The sequence below is a fragment of the Theropithecus gelada genome, chromosome 1, assembly GCF_003255815.1.
Source record: "Theropithecus gelada isolate Dixy chromosome 1, Tgel_1.0, whole genome shotgun sequence".
Taxonomy (NCBI): Eukaryota; Metazoa; Chordata; class Mammalia; order Primates; family Cercopithecidae; genus Theropithecus; species Theropithecus gelada.
In genome coordinates this window covers 112,791,821-112,808,432 of record NC_037668.1, presented here as the reverse complement: position 1 = coordinate 112,808,432, position 16,612 = coordinate 112,791,821, and the positions used below count along the sequence as shown (strand labels likewise).

The 16,612-nt window shown below is 44.7% G+C and overlaps 1 protein-coding gene across 1 annotated transcript in view; it reads left to right on the top strand.

The window, feature by feature from the left end:
• The window catches only part of LPAR3 (lysophosphatidic acid receptor 3), an 80,538-nt gene that overhangs the window by 28,624 nt on the left and 35,302 nt on the right, over positions 1–16,612 (top strand). The gene's annotated exons all lie outside the window — the stretch shown is intronic.

Below are 16,612 nucleotides of genomic sequence, written 5' to 3'. Positions count from 1 at the left end.
TCCCATTCATTCAGCAAATCTTTACTGAGCATCTACGGTGTACCAGGCACTTACTAGGCAGTAAGAATGCAGCAGTGAACAAGAGCGGACATAAATCACCACCCACCTGGAGCTTACACTCTAATAAGGAAAGTCAAAATAAGTATTCTAATGGGGGTAAACAAAATAAGTAAAATAAGATGAATCTCCTGTGGAAAAATGAATCAGGGAAGGAAGGAAAACTAAAGCAGGGAAGGGAGCTGAGGAGTGCTAAGCTAAGCAGGTATCATTTGCACTTTAAAAAAGTGTGGTGAGCGATGCCTGGAGATGGCTTTTGAGCAGAGGTGTGAAGGCAGTCAGGGGGTGAACCATACTGGTGTCTGGGGAAGGGTGTTCCAGGTGGGAGAAGCAGTAGGCACAGGAGCCCTGACCAGCAAGGAAGCCACTGTGGCTGCATGGATCAAGCAGGGGGAGTAGGAGAAGATGAGATCAGGGAGCTGATGAGGTAGGGGGTGGACTACTCAGATAATGTAGGGTCATGTGGTTATAAGGACTTAAGCTTTTCATTTTTTTTCTTTTTTCTTTTTTTGCCAGAGCCTTACTCACTCTGTCACCCAGGCTGGAGTGCAGTGGCGCCATCTCAGCTCACTGCAACCTCCACCTCCTGGGTTCAAGCAATTCTCCTGCCTCAGCCTCCCAAGTAGCTGGGATTACAGGTAGCGCACCATCATGCCCGGCTAATTTTTGTATTTTTAGTAGAGATGGGGTTTCTCCATGTTGGCTGGGCTGGTCTCAAGTGAGATGAGAAGCTATGGGAAGGTTTTAAACAAGGGAGTGACATGATCTGACTTGTATTTTAATGGTATCTCTCTGGCTACTGTTTTAAGAAACTGCTATAGTGAGGCAATAGCAAAAACAGGAAAATTGTTTAACCTACTTATGCCTGGTGTTCCATTATTGGAATGCTAAGCTTGTGGGAGTTATTTGTATCCTACTGCTCAAGGTCATTGCCAAGTTCTGATTTTTCACAAAAAAAATATTTGCAACCTCTGGCATAAATGGGTTAATAGAGTATTTCAGTACTTGGAAGAGATCACCATTGCCAGATGGTAGTTGAAGGTAATGGTCAGATTCTGTTTTTTTGTTTTTTGTTTGAGACAGGGCCTGGCTCTGTCATCCAGGCTGTAGTGCGGTGGCACGATCTCAACTCCCTGCAACCTCTGCTTCCTGGCCTCAAGTGATCCTTCTACCTCAGCTTCCCAAGTAGCTGGGATTACAGGCCCGTGCCACCAGGCCCGGCTAATTTTTGTAATTTTTGTAGAGACAGGGTTTCACCATGTTGCCCAGGCTAGTGTCGAACTCCTGAGCTCAAGCCATCCGCCTGCCTCAGCCTCCCGCAGCGCTGGGATTACAGGTGTGAGCCACCGCACCTGGCCAGATTCCGGATATTTTTTAAAGGATTTACTGATGGGTAAGGTAGAAGGGAAGATGAGAGGTGGAGGAGAAGATGAGGAATGTCATTAACCAAGATGAGGAAGACTGAAGAGGAGAAGGTTTTGGGGGAAGATCAGGAGTTTGGTTTTGGACAAGCTAAATTTAGGAACCTATTAGACATCCAAGGGGTGTGGCAATTTCATTGAGTGAACGGTTGGATGTATGACTCAGGAATTCAAGATTTAGGTGTGGGCTGGAGACGTACATTTGAGAGTCCTGGGGGGAAAGTGGTATTTTAAATCACAGGATTGCATGAGCTCACCGTGAATGTGAATGTGGATATGAAGGAGAGGAGGACCAAGGATGGAGCCATAGGGCAGGCCCTCCAGTGTAAGGAGGTCAGGAGGTAAGGGGCAGCCAGCAAAGGAGCCCTAGAAGAGGTGGAAACCCCAGGAGACTCTGGGGAACTAGAAGCAAGAGAAGAAGGCAATTGAGGAGAGGAAGCATTAGCAGTGTACTGACACTGAGTGTACCTCTGAGAGGTGGCGTAAGACCAGGTGTTGCTGGCCTTACTAAAGTGGTGGACTTGTGCTGATCTTGAGATCATCAAATTTGGTATAGCCAGGAGCCTGATTGGAGTAAAATTAAGAAAGAAAGAGCCTGGGCAACATGGTGAAACCCTATCTCTACAAAAAATACTAAAATTAGCTGGCCAGGGTGGTGCGTGCCTGTAGTCCCAGCTACCTGGGGAGCTGAGGTGGGAGAATCGCTTGAACCCGGGAGGCTGAGGTTGAATGAGCTGTAATCGCACCATTGCACTCCAACCTGAACAACAGAGCAACAGCCTGTCTTTAAGACAAACAAAAACAAAACCAAAAAAAGAAAAGAAAAAAAAAAAGGGAGGAGAGAAAGGCTGTGAGCCCTGTACCAAGAAAACATGTGGTTTTGTAGAATTTTCCCTTTGTTTTATTTTTTCTGAAGTAGGGGGCTATTGCCCCACCTCCCCAGTTCTGATTCTGGGTTACAGGTAGAATTTGTAATGCGCGGGCAAGCGAGAACTTCTGTGGTTTCACAGACCTTGTCTTGTAAGGCATAGAGGGCATTTCTCACTGTGTGTGTGGCTGCGGCCATGGGGACTGTTGCTGAGAGAGGTTCGGGAGTACATTTCTGTCTCTACTCCTTATGAGAAGGAATTATAAAACGAATTATCAGGTGGCAGTTCATAGTGGAGGATACAGAGTGTGTGTGGTGTAGTATATAAACCTTCACAGTGCCTCTAGGTCCTGAAACTGCTGGTAAGATTTGGAGGTCAGCAGACACAGAGTGTGATTGTTAAAATAATTTCAAACTGAGGATTTATTTAACAAATATTTATATAGTGCTTAATATGTGCCATGCATTGTCCTAAGTGGTTTTACAAACATTAACTTATTTAATTATCATGGAAACCCTGTGAGATAGGTGCTACTATTTTACCCGTTTACCAGATGGAGAAACTGAGAGTTTAAGCAGTGTGTCCGGTCTCTCAGCTGTTAACCAACTCCCTGTGCAGCTGGCTTCCAGAGTTCACATGTTTACCACCATACTCTGTGGCTACTTTTGATTTATTTGGACTTCTTACTGCTCATCTTTTTGTCCTGTTTTCTGCTTTAACACCGTTGACACTTTGGTAAGAAAATGGACAAAACCAAGAAAGAGAGGGTTCACATTATTCGGCATTTCCACTCGAGCTGGAGAAGATACTGATGTTTTTGATAAAGAATGGACTTTGGTATTTACAGATAGTGTCAATGAACTGTGCTGCTGTCCCTGCTTAACTTGTAGGCATAATCATTTGCTTGGCTATGTGTCTTGAGAAATTACCTGCCTGCTTAAAGAGAAAACTTTCTTTTCTCATCATATTATAATATAGTACACAGCATGACAGAGACAAGGATTCCAAAACCCTAGGTGAAGAGAACAGGACCCTTTGTGAGATAGTCATGGTTACTGGCTTCAGTTTTGTATGTAATTTTGTCTGCAACAGATATGGAAGGGGTTAAAAGGAAGGAGCTGGGAGGTTTTGGCAGGTGTGGTATTGGCTAAGAGAAAAACCAGAATCAACAATGAAATTTCCAGGTAGGATAAGAGAAGTCGTGCGATTGAGATAAGACAACATTGGAGAATTGGTTAATGGAAGGAAGACAGTTTGGTGTCAAGGACCTCAGAAGTTCCTTAATGGTAAGACGGAGGAACCTGGTGGAAGACAGGAAGTTCAGGGACAAGGGAAATGAAACTCAAGAGCTAGGTGGTGTAAGGCTTAAGCCTTCTAGCTCCTGATTTCTCTGGATAACAGAAAGATTTGGGTTTTAGCCCCAATTCTTTCATTTTCTACAAGGATGATCTGCAGCACATCGGCTCATCTTTTCTTGGTTACATTCCCTCATCAGGTGGCATAGACCATCTTGAAGTTCTTTACAAGTTACGAAGTTCAGTTATCCTTTATAACAGTTAGTAACCAAAGGTGGGAATGAAAAGGAAGAGCGGAGGGAGAGAGAGGGAGAGATTGAGAGAGAGAATGTGAATCTTGTGGGGCAACAGCAAACACAGTTCTGTGGATCCAAGCACAGAGCCTCTTTCCTTGACAGCAGCACCTACCACAGTATCTTTCTAGGGAGAAAGCCCCCAGTTCCCCATCTACTACATGTAAGAATTCAATTGCCTAAAACAAGCATCTCCCAGATGATAGTGTATTAGAAAAATCAACAGTGCTGGCATGAACCATCATATAATCACTGGTTCTGATTATGTGGAGATGAATAGCTTAATACTCGTGTCTTTAATAATTGCAGGATTAAATGTCTTTATGATAAAATGTTAAACCTTTCCATTTACTCCTTGATACATATTTTGTAGGAAAGGTTCATTTAAGATTAAATCCGTCCGGGTGTGGTGGCTCACGCCTGTAATCCCAGCAGTTTGGGAGGCCAAGGCGGGTGGATCACTTGAGGTCACTTGAGGTCAGGAGTTTGAGACCATCCTGGCCAAAATGATGAAGCCCCATCTCAACTAAAAGTACAAAAATTAGCTGGGTGTATTGGTTAGCTACTCAGGAAGCTGAGGCAGGAGAATTGGTTGAACCCAGGAGGCGGAGGTTGCAGTGAGCCGAGATGGTGCCCTGCCCCACCAGCCTGGGTGGCAGAGTGAGACTCTCTATCAATAAATAAATAAATAAATAAATAAATAAATAAAAAATCCCAAAATTTCTTCCAAACACTCTTCTTTTACGTATTAGAAAGTCAGTATCTAAGTACATTTTAACTGTCTGTTAAACAGTATCTAAGAGGCACATGGTTGCGTGAATTCAGTGAGCTTAATCTTATTTCAGAAGAGGAAAGGATGGACAGGGGCTGTTGAATGTGGAGATGGCTTCTTAGTGGGCTCAGATGTAATCTGGAAGGATACATGGGATTTGCATGGGCTGGAGGAAGAGACATTCTAAGAGGGAGAAATGGTATACTCGGAAGTGTGATGGTAGAAACATTTAAAGCTTGTGTATTAACATGAGGAAGTTCCCACAGAGCACAAATACTTTGCAGTGGCGCAGTGGAAAATAGCTCACCTGTGAACCAGCGAAGTTTAGTTGGTTATCTTCTTTGGAAGGAGAATAGATCAGATGACCTTCGTCTTCCTTTCCAGCTTTAGGATTTTGGTTGAACACAAAAGCTAACAGCATGGGCATTCAGACTCTTTCCTTGAGGGTAGTGGTGGTAGTAATGATGGTGATGTGAGTTTTCAATCTGTGTGTGCATGATTGGAAAGGCATCTAGGCATCATGTTCTCGTTTCAGCAGCCCTGAGGCAAAATGCTTGCTCACTTCTGGGTTAGAGTGTGTGATGGGGGCCCTTTATGTGAAAAAAGTTGCTTATTGAATGCTCTCGTTGAAAAGACATTGGAGACATATGATCCTGCTTTCCAAAGAGCGCCAAGGCCCTGCCTAAGAAAGGGTTTTGAAATCTTACTTGTCAACAAGCCTAATCAGCTACGGCAACTAAACACACAAGAAACCCCATATGGAAACGTCTCATTTATTGTCAAACAACACACCATGTGAACTGTGCGCGCAGAAATGTGTTGTTGTTTCCAGAAAATGGGCTGGACTTTCCTCTATTTTGCAGTGTCTTAAAATACAAGAGAAAAGAAAGAGTGAAGGGATTTGCAAACCATTCTTTTGAAGGCTCCCATGAACCTTCCTGTCTTTTAGTGATGTTTTTCAAACTGTAAGTTTTGATGCACTGATGAGATCGTAAGCAACATTTTTTAAAATGACATAAAAAGAAGAGAAAATGTCAGAGTGTGTTGCTTTTAACAGGTGTCAGTATTGTTTTATAACCTTTCTTTGTGTGCCTGTGTGTGTGCTGGGTTGTGATATAAAATGTATTTCCTATCATGAGTTATTGTCAAGAACGTTTGGAAAACCATGAGGGTGAAAGTTTCTTTTTCTGCCAGAAATCACTGAACTCTTTTAAAATATGAAACATTATCATTGTTAGGGGACTTAGAACAGGGACTTAGGGCTTGGAGTAATTAAAACAGGGAGCTGGTTGTTTTTCTTCTCACTTCTTCCTCCCTCCTCTCCACTTAGAATGATGCTAAATCTTCCTCTTCTTCTCTTAGGGGAGAGAGGAAGAAGGCAAAGTAGCAGTAAGCAAAGAAACAATAGCTCAAGTTCTCATGCTAGGAGAAAATAGGTGAAAATTAAGTACCATAAAGAGCCTTGGTAGAGTACTAATAATAATCACACATGATGTTTCTGCAGTACTGTGTCTTTTTCAGTTTTAATACACTGTTCTCTTTGATCTCATGGAAATCCTGCCAAGCAAGTGGTTAAGGTATTATTATCCGATTTTCCTGCAACTCCCCTGGATGTATCCTATACTCAAGCTATAATGAATTATTTGTGCTTCCCCCATTTTGACTCTAAACCTTTGCAGATGTTGAGATACCTTTCCCCTAGTTCTGCCTGGGAAACTCCCATTCATCTTGAAAGACTTAACTCAAAGGTCTATCTTCTTTGAATCTCCCTTTACCCTGTTGGAGTAAATCTGATTACTGCCTCCCTTGGGCCGCCTGTCAGTCTTGTCCATACAACAATCAATGTACTTAATTGTTTACATGCCTTTATTTTGCGCTAGAGTATACACCCCTCAAAGTTAGGGACTGTACCTTATTTATCTGTCTTTACATATCTAACAACGAGTACTCTCAGCTAGCACCCTATCTGGCACACACTTGTTGAGAGGTACTACAATGAATAAATGAGGAAATTGAGGCTGAGGGGAAAGTAAGTGGCTTTTCAAATGCTGGAGCTAAAAGCAGAACCCAGGTTTCCTCACTTCCATCTTCGCCTTAGATGGGCTCTGGCTGAGACATGCCTGTGAGGTAGACAAGGGCAGGGGAATAGGCGAGAATCATGTTCTTTGTTTTTTTTTCTGAGACGGTCTCACCCTGTCGCCCAGGCTGGAGTTTCAGGGGTGTGATCTCAGCTCACTGCAACCTCCACCTCCTGCGTTCAAGTGATTCTTGTGCCTCAGCCTCCTGAATAGTTGGGATTATAGGCATGTGGCACCATGCCCAGCTACTTTTCTTATGTTTTTAGTAGAGATAGGGTTTCACCATGTTGCCCAGGCTGGTCTCAAACTCCTGGCCTCAAGTGATCTGCCCACCTCGGCCTCCCAAAGTGCTGGGATTGCAGGCATGAACCACCATGGCCGGCCCTTGTTTTATTTTATAATTTTGTAATATGAGAAGCTGAGGTCTCTGAAGGTTAAGTGATAGTATTATCTTGAGCAGGAGGAAAGAAATGAGCATTTTTTGAATGCTTATGATGAGGTCAGCGTGTTCCATGCTTTTAGGATTTTATTTCACTTAACCCTCATAACAACTCTATGCAGATCTGTTTTTAAGACAAGGAAATTCAAGTGGACTTAGCCTCTTGCCCACAGACGCATATTGATAAAATTATTAATAGTTAATATTTGTTGTGGGGTATACTAATATTTATATGTTTTATTTCATTTAGTATTCATGACAACCCTGAGGGAAGTTCTGTTATTACCAGATGAGGAAACTGAGGCCCGAAAAGGTTCAATGTCTTGGTTGAGGTTAGTAGCAGAGGTGAGATTCCAACCCCAGGAGATTGGCTCCATACTCTACTCTTCAGAGTCAGTTAATAGCCTCTTGGAAGTGAGGGACTGGAACGATGTGGACCCAAGTCATGAGGTTTATAACTTGTATCTCCCTTTGTTTCTATAAAGTTTATTTCTATAAAGTCACATGCTCTGTCAACATTTAGCTCGCCCTTAATCCAAATGTTTTGCAGCATGCTATTGACAGCTATGAAAACATCTCCTGGAAAATGACAGCTCTATACTCTTCAAACTTTATGCTTATTAAAATCGTTGGTAAGAGTAGGGGCTTTGGAGTCGGGGGGAACTGGATTTAAATCCTAGCTTTGTCAATTCCAAGTTGTGTGACCTTGAGCAATTCATCTAACCTGTCTGTGCCTTAGTTTTTTCATCTGTAAGAAAGGGATAATAGTATCTTTGGCATGGTGAGGTTTTGGGGATTCAATGAGATAATGCACATAAAGCACCTAGCATAATGTTTGGTACATAGTAAGTACTAAGTAAGTATTAGCTATTCTTTGACTTCAGTTTGACTCTAAAGAGCCATACCCTGTATTCAAGCAGAATGCCCTTTTATGTCCAGTTCTATCACCAAGTAACTTGGACACAGGGACTAGAAGCCTACTGTTGGTGCCATCATGATGGAAGATTTTATAAAATGGACAAGTAGCCAGGAGGAAGCTGACTGGGTGTGCTTTGCAGAGGCTGCCTTGACAGATGGCAAATGGTACCAGCTCTGTTACTGGAGACCCAGGACAGTCTGAACACATGGTCACCACAGAACTGAAAAGCTCTGTGCTTGCATTGCTAGTCCCTATAAACCACCCTCTCCCCCATGAAATTCTGTTAATGATTCCTGCCTCTGACAGATGATCTTTCCATTAATAATTCATTTCACTTTTGCAACATTTATGAATAAAACATTATAAATGAGACCCTGGCCACCAAGCATTAGCTTGACAAGAGTCCTGTGATACAGCACCAACATCTTGTGTATAGAGCTCTATTATAGGATGGTCCTCATAAGAAACTGTCCCCCTCTTGCTGACAAATCCTTCTAGAGTAGCTAGTTCATCAGCTGCTATTGTCACCTTTGCTAGGACTGGAAAGTTTGCCCTGTGACTGAAAAGACTTGGGACCAAAACACAGGCCTTTTGATACTGTTCATAAGCTGCATCAATGAACTGTCCTTACTCCATTAAAAGAGAGAGAGAGAGAGAAAGAAAACAGTACATTTGCCTAATTTCGTGAGGAATTCTGAAACATTTGTTTTCAGCTTCTGTGGCCTTGTAGTTGCTTCTGCAACACAGAAGCCTGCTTTCAATGTTTACTGCCTGCATGCCTTAGTAATCAAATATCTGTTAAAAAAAAAAAAAGAAAAAAAAACCAGTTAAAGCTTTGCCTTAAGAAATGTTGAGTGAAATGAACAGATTGTTGGCACACAGGAGCTCTCTTGTTGCTGTGCAGAGAGTCATATCAGACGGAGAATGGTTCTTTTCAGAGTATCCAGGCACCAGTACTCAGTACATTGAGTCCAGGGGTGTTCATACTTTTGTCTTGAAATGGCGAGTCCCAGGAGCACCTTTGTCACAGATGATTTTCCTGTGTGCTTCATGGCATTGCTACAGAGGCCTGTTGGAGGGAAGCATTTGCTCTCAGGGCAGGCTGTCAGTCGGTGGGTGCAAAAATGCAGTTGCCACTCAGTTGCTGCCCCTACGCTGCTGTTTGACACATCCCCTCTTGTTCTGAGGGGGAATGTGGGGACTGAGACGACCTCAATGTCTGATGCTAGAAGGAAGACAGCTTCAAATGAAAAAAGAAAATCCCTCATACGGCGCTCCATCCCACTTGTTCAAATGCCATCTTGACACCTCTTCCAACACCACATTTCTAGGAGTCTGTCTTCTTTCTTCTGTCTCTGCCATATGTAGCCATTTGTTTCCTCAAGTCTGGCTTAGTTCTTTCTTTTCCGCCCATGCCACTGTTTCAGACACCTCCCTTTGCAGTCAGTTCAGAAGTGCTTTTCTCAAATCAGTGTTCTTGTTTCCAATGTAACCGCTGCCCTGCCCTCTTACTTCTTCCACTTCCTCCGGTCCAGACCCCTTCAGTTCTGTTACACCAGATGCACTTGGCTTCTTTTAGTCCCCTCTCATGCCCCCTTCTTCAGAACTTCTGTCTGGCTTTTCTTCTTTTTAAAAACCTGAAACCTACCTCTTAAGCTGAAACAAACAATTATTGAATATTTTCTGAGTGCAAGCTACAGAAACATTTCTCAAATTTGACCTCTTTGAAAAGAAGGTTTGGGGAGAAGTTCCAGTACCCAGCTACATCCGACCCTCCTGCCAACACCCAGCCTCCTGGAAGGTTTCATGTTCCAGAACTCAGGAACGCCCTCTCTTAGGGCTTTGATTTCCGCCAAAGGAGAAATGTGGTCATCGTCTGTGACTCAGGCGTCACATCACCAGGCTATTTTAACATCTGGAATAGTATGGTGTGTGCTGGCCAATGGTAGAATTTTATCAAATTCCATGTTAACATTGTTTGTACTTTGAAAATTTCAGCTGGGGACTACTATGTTCAGTGTGTAGCTATGGCAAACATGTTGGGTGGGAATTGGGAGTAAAGGGTGTTTGCTGGAATTATGCCCTGTCATGGACCTAGGGATCAACACAGAAGCTGGGATAAGGGGTAAGGGAACCAAGAGTTATTGGCAGAAGTCATCTTCCCTCCTGCACTGACAGGTGTCCCTCCAGCCTAGCCACCTGCTCTCCCTCACCACCAGATTGTTGTTAACTCTGCAGAGTATGTGGTGGAAAGATCCCATTACCGCAAAGAATCAATATCTGCTGAGAGATTTGACCAAGTTCACCTTGTAAGTTCCTGCAGCATTGTGGCTGCAGCTCTGGACCTTCTAGTTCCTGCTTCTCCTAGTGGGTCCCAACTTCTTGCCTTGGCAAACTATATCTGTCCTCGGATGCCTGAGTGACAGTGAACCACAACAGGGGTTGTTTGTTTTCATCAAGTCAGAGAATTTACTGCTCCGTGGTGAACCTATTTTATTCTTTATGTTTTTTCTGCATTTTATATTTTGTCATCGTAAACGTTTATTGACTACCTTCCTAGGTTTCAGGCAGTGTACTAACTATGAGACATGGCCTCTACCCCGAAGGCACTGTGAATCTGTGCTTACTCTAGTGTTTTATGGTTGTCAGGAAATGACCAAGATTTATGAGTCAATGGTTGTGTCACATGAGAGATAGATGACATGAAGGTAGACCTGTTCTGTATGGCTTTTCCTGTGTATGACTAATAGAGAACCCTATTTCCAGGCTTATTTGAGGAAATGAGAAACTTACTCAAAAAAGATAACTGAAGGCACAAAGAAATATACACAAGGGCCAAATGAGGGGGCCCAGGCTGGAAAATGCTGTGGGCTTGGATGATCCATGGAGGCCTCTTCGAGGAGGTACAATGTAAGCCTGATTTCAGTGTAACAGGTGGAGAGGAAAGGGCAAGGCATTGCAGATAGGAGGAAAGGCACGGTGGGAGACAGGTATACATATGTCTAGGGAGGCCATGCCAGGGTCGTGGGTAGAAAGGAGAGACTGGGCAGACTGATTTCTGGAATAAGGAGTTTGTATAGTAATGCCATTCTAGTTTGAGAGACATACTGGAGCCAGAGAATGGAAGGCCTTGGATCCTAGGGTTCTGTGGACTTCATTGTCAAATATCTAACAGAGACCAGGCAGATAACATGGGTATGTGAATTGGGTCTGGAGTGGATATAAGGAAATAGGGAGGGGTGGTGCCTGTGGCTAGACAGATCATGCCCTGTGTAAAGACAATCAGTTTCTTTTTTTTGTTAAAAGACCATGCAGGACAAATTAAATAGGCCTATGGCCAGTCTTCAGCCCACAGCTGAACTACCTCATCTGGCAAGAAAGAGCCCATGTAGGATCTTGAGGGTTGAGAAGGTGGGAGTTGCGAAATGCAAAGCAGGGTTTTAGAAAGATGAGAGGTGGGTTGGAGAGGGAGAGATCACTTAGGAGACAATAGGAGGGTCCCCAGGATCTGGGGATGGGAGGTAGCTCAGATGCTGGAGAGAGGCGGAGCTGGTCCATCATGGTAGATGTTGTAGGAAGGCACGTTTGTCAGCAGTAGCTAGAAGGCCCATCAGGGGCTGCAGGGGAGGAAAAGAGAAGCAGGCCAGTGGAGTGTGAGCTTATGGAAATCTGGCAGGAGGCAGAGATAGAAGAAGAAGGAAGAGGGATCCATCATGGGAACTAAAATTCAGAGGCAGGGTCAGGCAAGAGCAAGACCTAATCAAGCCTTGCCACTTTCCCCAAGGTCTTTGAGCTTTGCCCTCTCTCATTCTCCAGTTGACCTCCCGATCTTTGTTTTCTTCATCTGACATGAACTCCCTTAATTTCCCTCCCTTCATATCTCAGTCCACCTGCACAGGTCACATCCTTACCGTCCTGGCTTTTCACTAGGGCCTGTTCCTTCCAGCCAGGAGCTGGGGGAGCCACGAGCCTACTCTTGTCCTTCTTCTTGCTTTCCTATGAGCTTGATCATTCAAAAACGTAAGCCCTGACCTTAACTCCCCTTCTAACTACTGCCCTGTCTCTCCTTCCCTTCATTACCAGACTTTTGTTCTTGTCTTTTTTTTTTTTCTTTTCTTATTTAGAGATGGGGTCTCCCTATGTTGCCCAGGCTGGTCTCAAACTCCTGGGCTCAAGCAATTCTTCCGCCTCAGTCTGCCAAAGTACTGGGATGATAGGCACAAGCCAATGTGCCCAGCTGATTTTTTTACTCTTATTTATTCTCTTTTCTTAATACTTCAAACCATAGTAAGCTAGCTTCTTCCTATAATATTCTAATACGACTGTGTTTGATTAATCCACCATTGTCTTCCTAGTTGCCAAATTTAATGATCTACCTCGACCTTCCTGTTACGCGCCTGCTTGCTTCATGCTCGCTTTGATGGTATCTTCCTCCTTCTGTTCTTTCTCTGCTGCTTGTGTAGTCTCTCCCATTTCTGACCATCTCTGAAATGCCCTTTGTTCCTTCTCCTTTGGGGCCCCAAGTTCTTTCCAGGTGATTTTACTCCTGCAGCTTGAATCAGCCCCTCCATGTGAATGTCTCTCAAAGCAGCCTCTCCATCCTCAGCCTCTCAGGAGATCCCAATCTCTGTTTCCAGCTGCTTTCAGGTGCACACCTGGATGTCCTGGAGGCACCACAAGCTTCAGCTGCCCTGCAGACCTGCTCTACCTATTATATAGGATCTCTGCAATGGGTTCCATCTGCCTTGCCTTCCAAGCTGGAAAGCTTGGTAGGACCATCTCTCTCACCACCTATAACCAATTAATCACCAAATCTAAAATTAGTCACCAAATCGGCCGGGCATGGTGGCTCATGCCTGTAATCCTAGCACTTTGGGAGGCTGAGGCGGGCAGATCATGAGATCAACAGATCGAGTCCATCCTGACCAATATGGTGAAACCCCGTCTCTACTAAAAATACAAAAATTACCTGGGTGTGGTGGTGCATGCTTGTAGTCCCAACTACTCGGGAGGCTGAGGCAAGGAGAATCTCTTGGGCCTGGGAGGCAGAGGTTGCAGTGAGCTGGGATCGCGCCACTGCACTCCAGCCTGGTGACAAAGTGAGACTCCATCTCAAAAAAAAAAAAAAATTAGTCACCAAATTTACCTCAGTGGTGTCTCAGATCCTACTACATGCCTTTAGACCAAGACTTGCTGTGTGTTGCAAGATCATCTCCGTCTGGATTCCCTCCTCCAGCATTTTCTTGCTCCAGGCCTTCCCCTACCACCAGGTGAGGCATTTTCCTAAAAAGCACAGTTAGCTCTGATCTTTTCTTGTCTATTCTTGCAAACTGGATAAAGCCCAAATTAGTTGGGATTACAAGGCTGCTTTCCCAGTCCTGTTCCCAGCCTCCTTTTCCATACACTCCCCCCACACAGCCCCTGCTTCTGTCATGCCAAGCCTCTCAGTGTCCTGCACATGTGCAGTGACTGCCTCCGTCTCCTCGGAGTTTTCTGTAGCATGGCAAACTCTTGTCCATCTTTCAAGATCCAACTCAAGAGTCGGCCTTCTCTATGATATTTTCTCTGACTCCCCAAGGCAGAGTTAATTATCCAGTGCTTCTGTAGTATACTATTTATATATTAAAAGAATTAACTCATAAAAGTAACCCACTCTATTAAAATGTATTTGCTAAGTGCCTCTCCTACCAGACTGTGAGCTTCTCAGGAACAGGACTGTGTACATGTGTGTTTTCACTTGTGCAGTGCCTGGCACACAGTAGGCACTCAGTAAATGTTTATATAATGAGCCAACAAACATGCTTATTGGGTGGGAGCTGGCGTGGGAACTGGCAGTTAGTGGAGGAGTCTGGTCACAAGAACAAAGGTTAAGAGGGACTGGGAAGGAGAATGTGGAAGAGAATCGACATTTATGAAGCACTTTGAATTGTCAGGCATTTTTATGTATAATTGTCTCATTTCTAATAACAGCTCATTTGTAATAACAGCCCTATGAAGAAAAAAGGGATTTAAAAAAATTGATCACCACTTTGTGCCGGGCATTTATATATACTCTGTTTAATCCTCTTGGAAGGTGTTGCTGCCATTATTTTAAATATGAGGAAATGGAGGCTCAGAGAGATGGAAACCTGGCCCAGGTCATATATCAAGGTGCGGTGAAGGCTCCCCCTGCCCCAGGGCATACCCTCCTCACAGTGCTGGGAGCCACCATCTCTGCAGCCCACAGCGGGTGGGAGAGGCAGCCTCAGTGACAGTGGTTCTGGGCCGGTCCACCCAGACTGACTCAACCTAGTTCCTTGTGCTGATCATAACTACAGGGACTGGTTCTGCATCGCCTGGGACCCCTCTTACTAACTGTGCATCAGCCATGAATTGTTTCCTGGAATGGAGGCCTCCTGTGTCCTGGTTCTCTCCAGTGGTTATCTTGGCCTGAGGTGGGGGAATCTGTGTTGCTGAGTTAGCCTGGGTCTGGAATTGACTTTTGTGAGTGATCCAAAGGCATGAAAGATTTCTTTGGTTAGGGTTGGGACTAGAGGTTGGGAGATCTCCAGAGTCCCTGGTGATTGTTAGTTTTGTTTCTTTTTTCCCTTTCAAGGCAACATCTGGCTCTGTCACCCAGGCTGGAATGCAGTAGCACGATCTTGGATCACTGCAACCTTTGCACCCACCAGGTTCAAACGTTCCTCCCACCTCAGCCTCCTGGGCAGATGGGAGTACAGGCGCACGCCACCATGTCCAGCTATGTTTTTTTTTGTTTGTTTTTTTTTTTTTGTAGAGACAGGGTTTCACCATATTGTCCAGGCTGGTCTCAGTCTCCTGGTCTCAAGCGATTCTCCTGCGTCAGCCTCCCAAAGTGCTGGGATACAGGCGTGCCACCGCGTCCGGCTTGTTTGTTAGTCTTTAACTCTCTCCTTTGCATGGTGGCCGGTTACATGGGAGGGGGTTCCATCAGGACTGCTGACAGCCTGCTACATAATTTGTGGGTCTTTTGTTCAAAAGACAGGGGAGATGTGCCACTGAAGGTACTAAAATATAAAGCTCTCTCTCTTCTTCCACCTGTCTCCTCTGCTCACCCTCATGCTCCTCTGGCTCCCTTACAAAATACAAGTTCAGAGAGAAAATTGTTGAAGATTTCAAGAGCGTGACAGCAGAGCTGTCAACCAAGTGCAGGCCCTTCTGAGCACAGACCTGCGTGATCACACAGGGCCGCCCATCCGAGAGGCCGGCCCTGGAATGCTTGGCCTTAACTAGCCTAGGACCAACCCTACTGTGATCCAGAGAGCTTCAGGAGACTTAGGTGTCATTAAATTAGCTCTCCTGGGATCATGAGGGTTAGAGGATTAGCTGTGTACCTTGCCTCTGATCAGCCTCCTTGGTTTTGAGAAGTATTTGCCTTGAGGCCTCTTTGTCTTTTCTAGGGCTGATATCTTTCCACAGGGTGAGACTCCTTATCACCAGCCTCAAGCACTGGCAGAAGGGACACTGGTGCTATGTGGCAGAGACCTTCTTCCAGTTATCTTAGCAACTGGTGAGTCTCAGGGACTTCCCTTAGAGTTTCTACATTACTGCGCTTTCAGAACTGGACTCACCAATGAGTCAGGGAGACAGTGTTCCTGCTGTCTATCTGTGCTGAGTCTGCCTATCTGGGTCCTTGACAAGGCTTATGATATAAGTGTTGTGTCCAGAACAGTCTTCCTTGTGACTCAGTTTATAGCCTCAGAATCCTATAAATGGGCCCCAGACCAAAGGACTTTTCTTTCTTTCTTTCTTTCTTTTTTTTTTTTTTTTTTTTTTTTGAGATTAGTCTCCCTCTGTCACCAGGCTAGAGTGCAGTGGCGCAATCTCAGCTCACTGCAACCTCTGCCTCCCAGGTTCAAGCGATTCTCCTGCCTCAGCCTCCCAAGTAGCTGGGACTACAGGCGCATGCCACCACGCCCAGCTAATTTTTGGATTTTTAGTAGAGACGGGGTTTCACCATTTTGGCCAGATTGGTCTTGATCTCTTGACCTTGTGATCCGCCCGCCTCGGCCTCCCAAAGTGCTGGGATTACACGCGTGAGCCACCGTGCCCAGCCAGAACTTTTCATACCAGTTAAATAACTCTTCCCTTGGAAGGTCAGTGTTTTCCTCCCCAGGATATGTTCCAAGCTTCTTGGTTCTAGGGCGTCTTACAATTAGGCCTGATGTTCTATTGAGGGTTCTCTAGACATTGTACTGTTCTGTTGAAGGATGCTCCAGAGACATCATACTGAGTTTACTTCTGAGGATCCATGTGTTGCAAAACATGTAGCAGAGTTCCTAGGATCTGCATGACTGCTTAGACATCCCTCTGTGACTCCTGACATGTGGCAAACTTAAGAATGCTGTGTCAGAGTGGAGCTCTGTGCTTTCTGCTGGGACTGGGAGAACTAGTGAAGATGCTAAGGTGACACAGCAAACCCAGGTTGTTCTGGAGGCTCTACCTGAATCT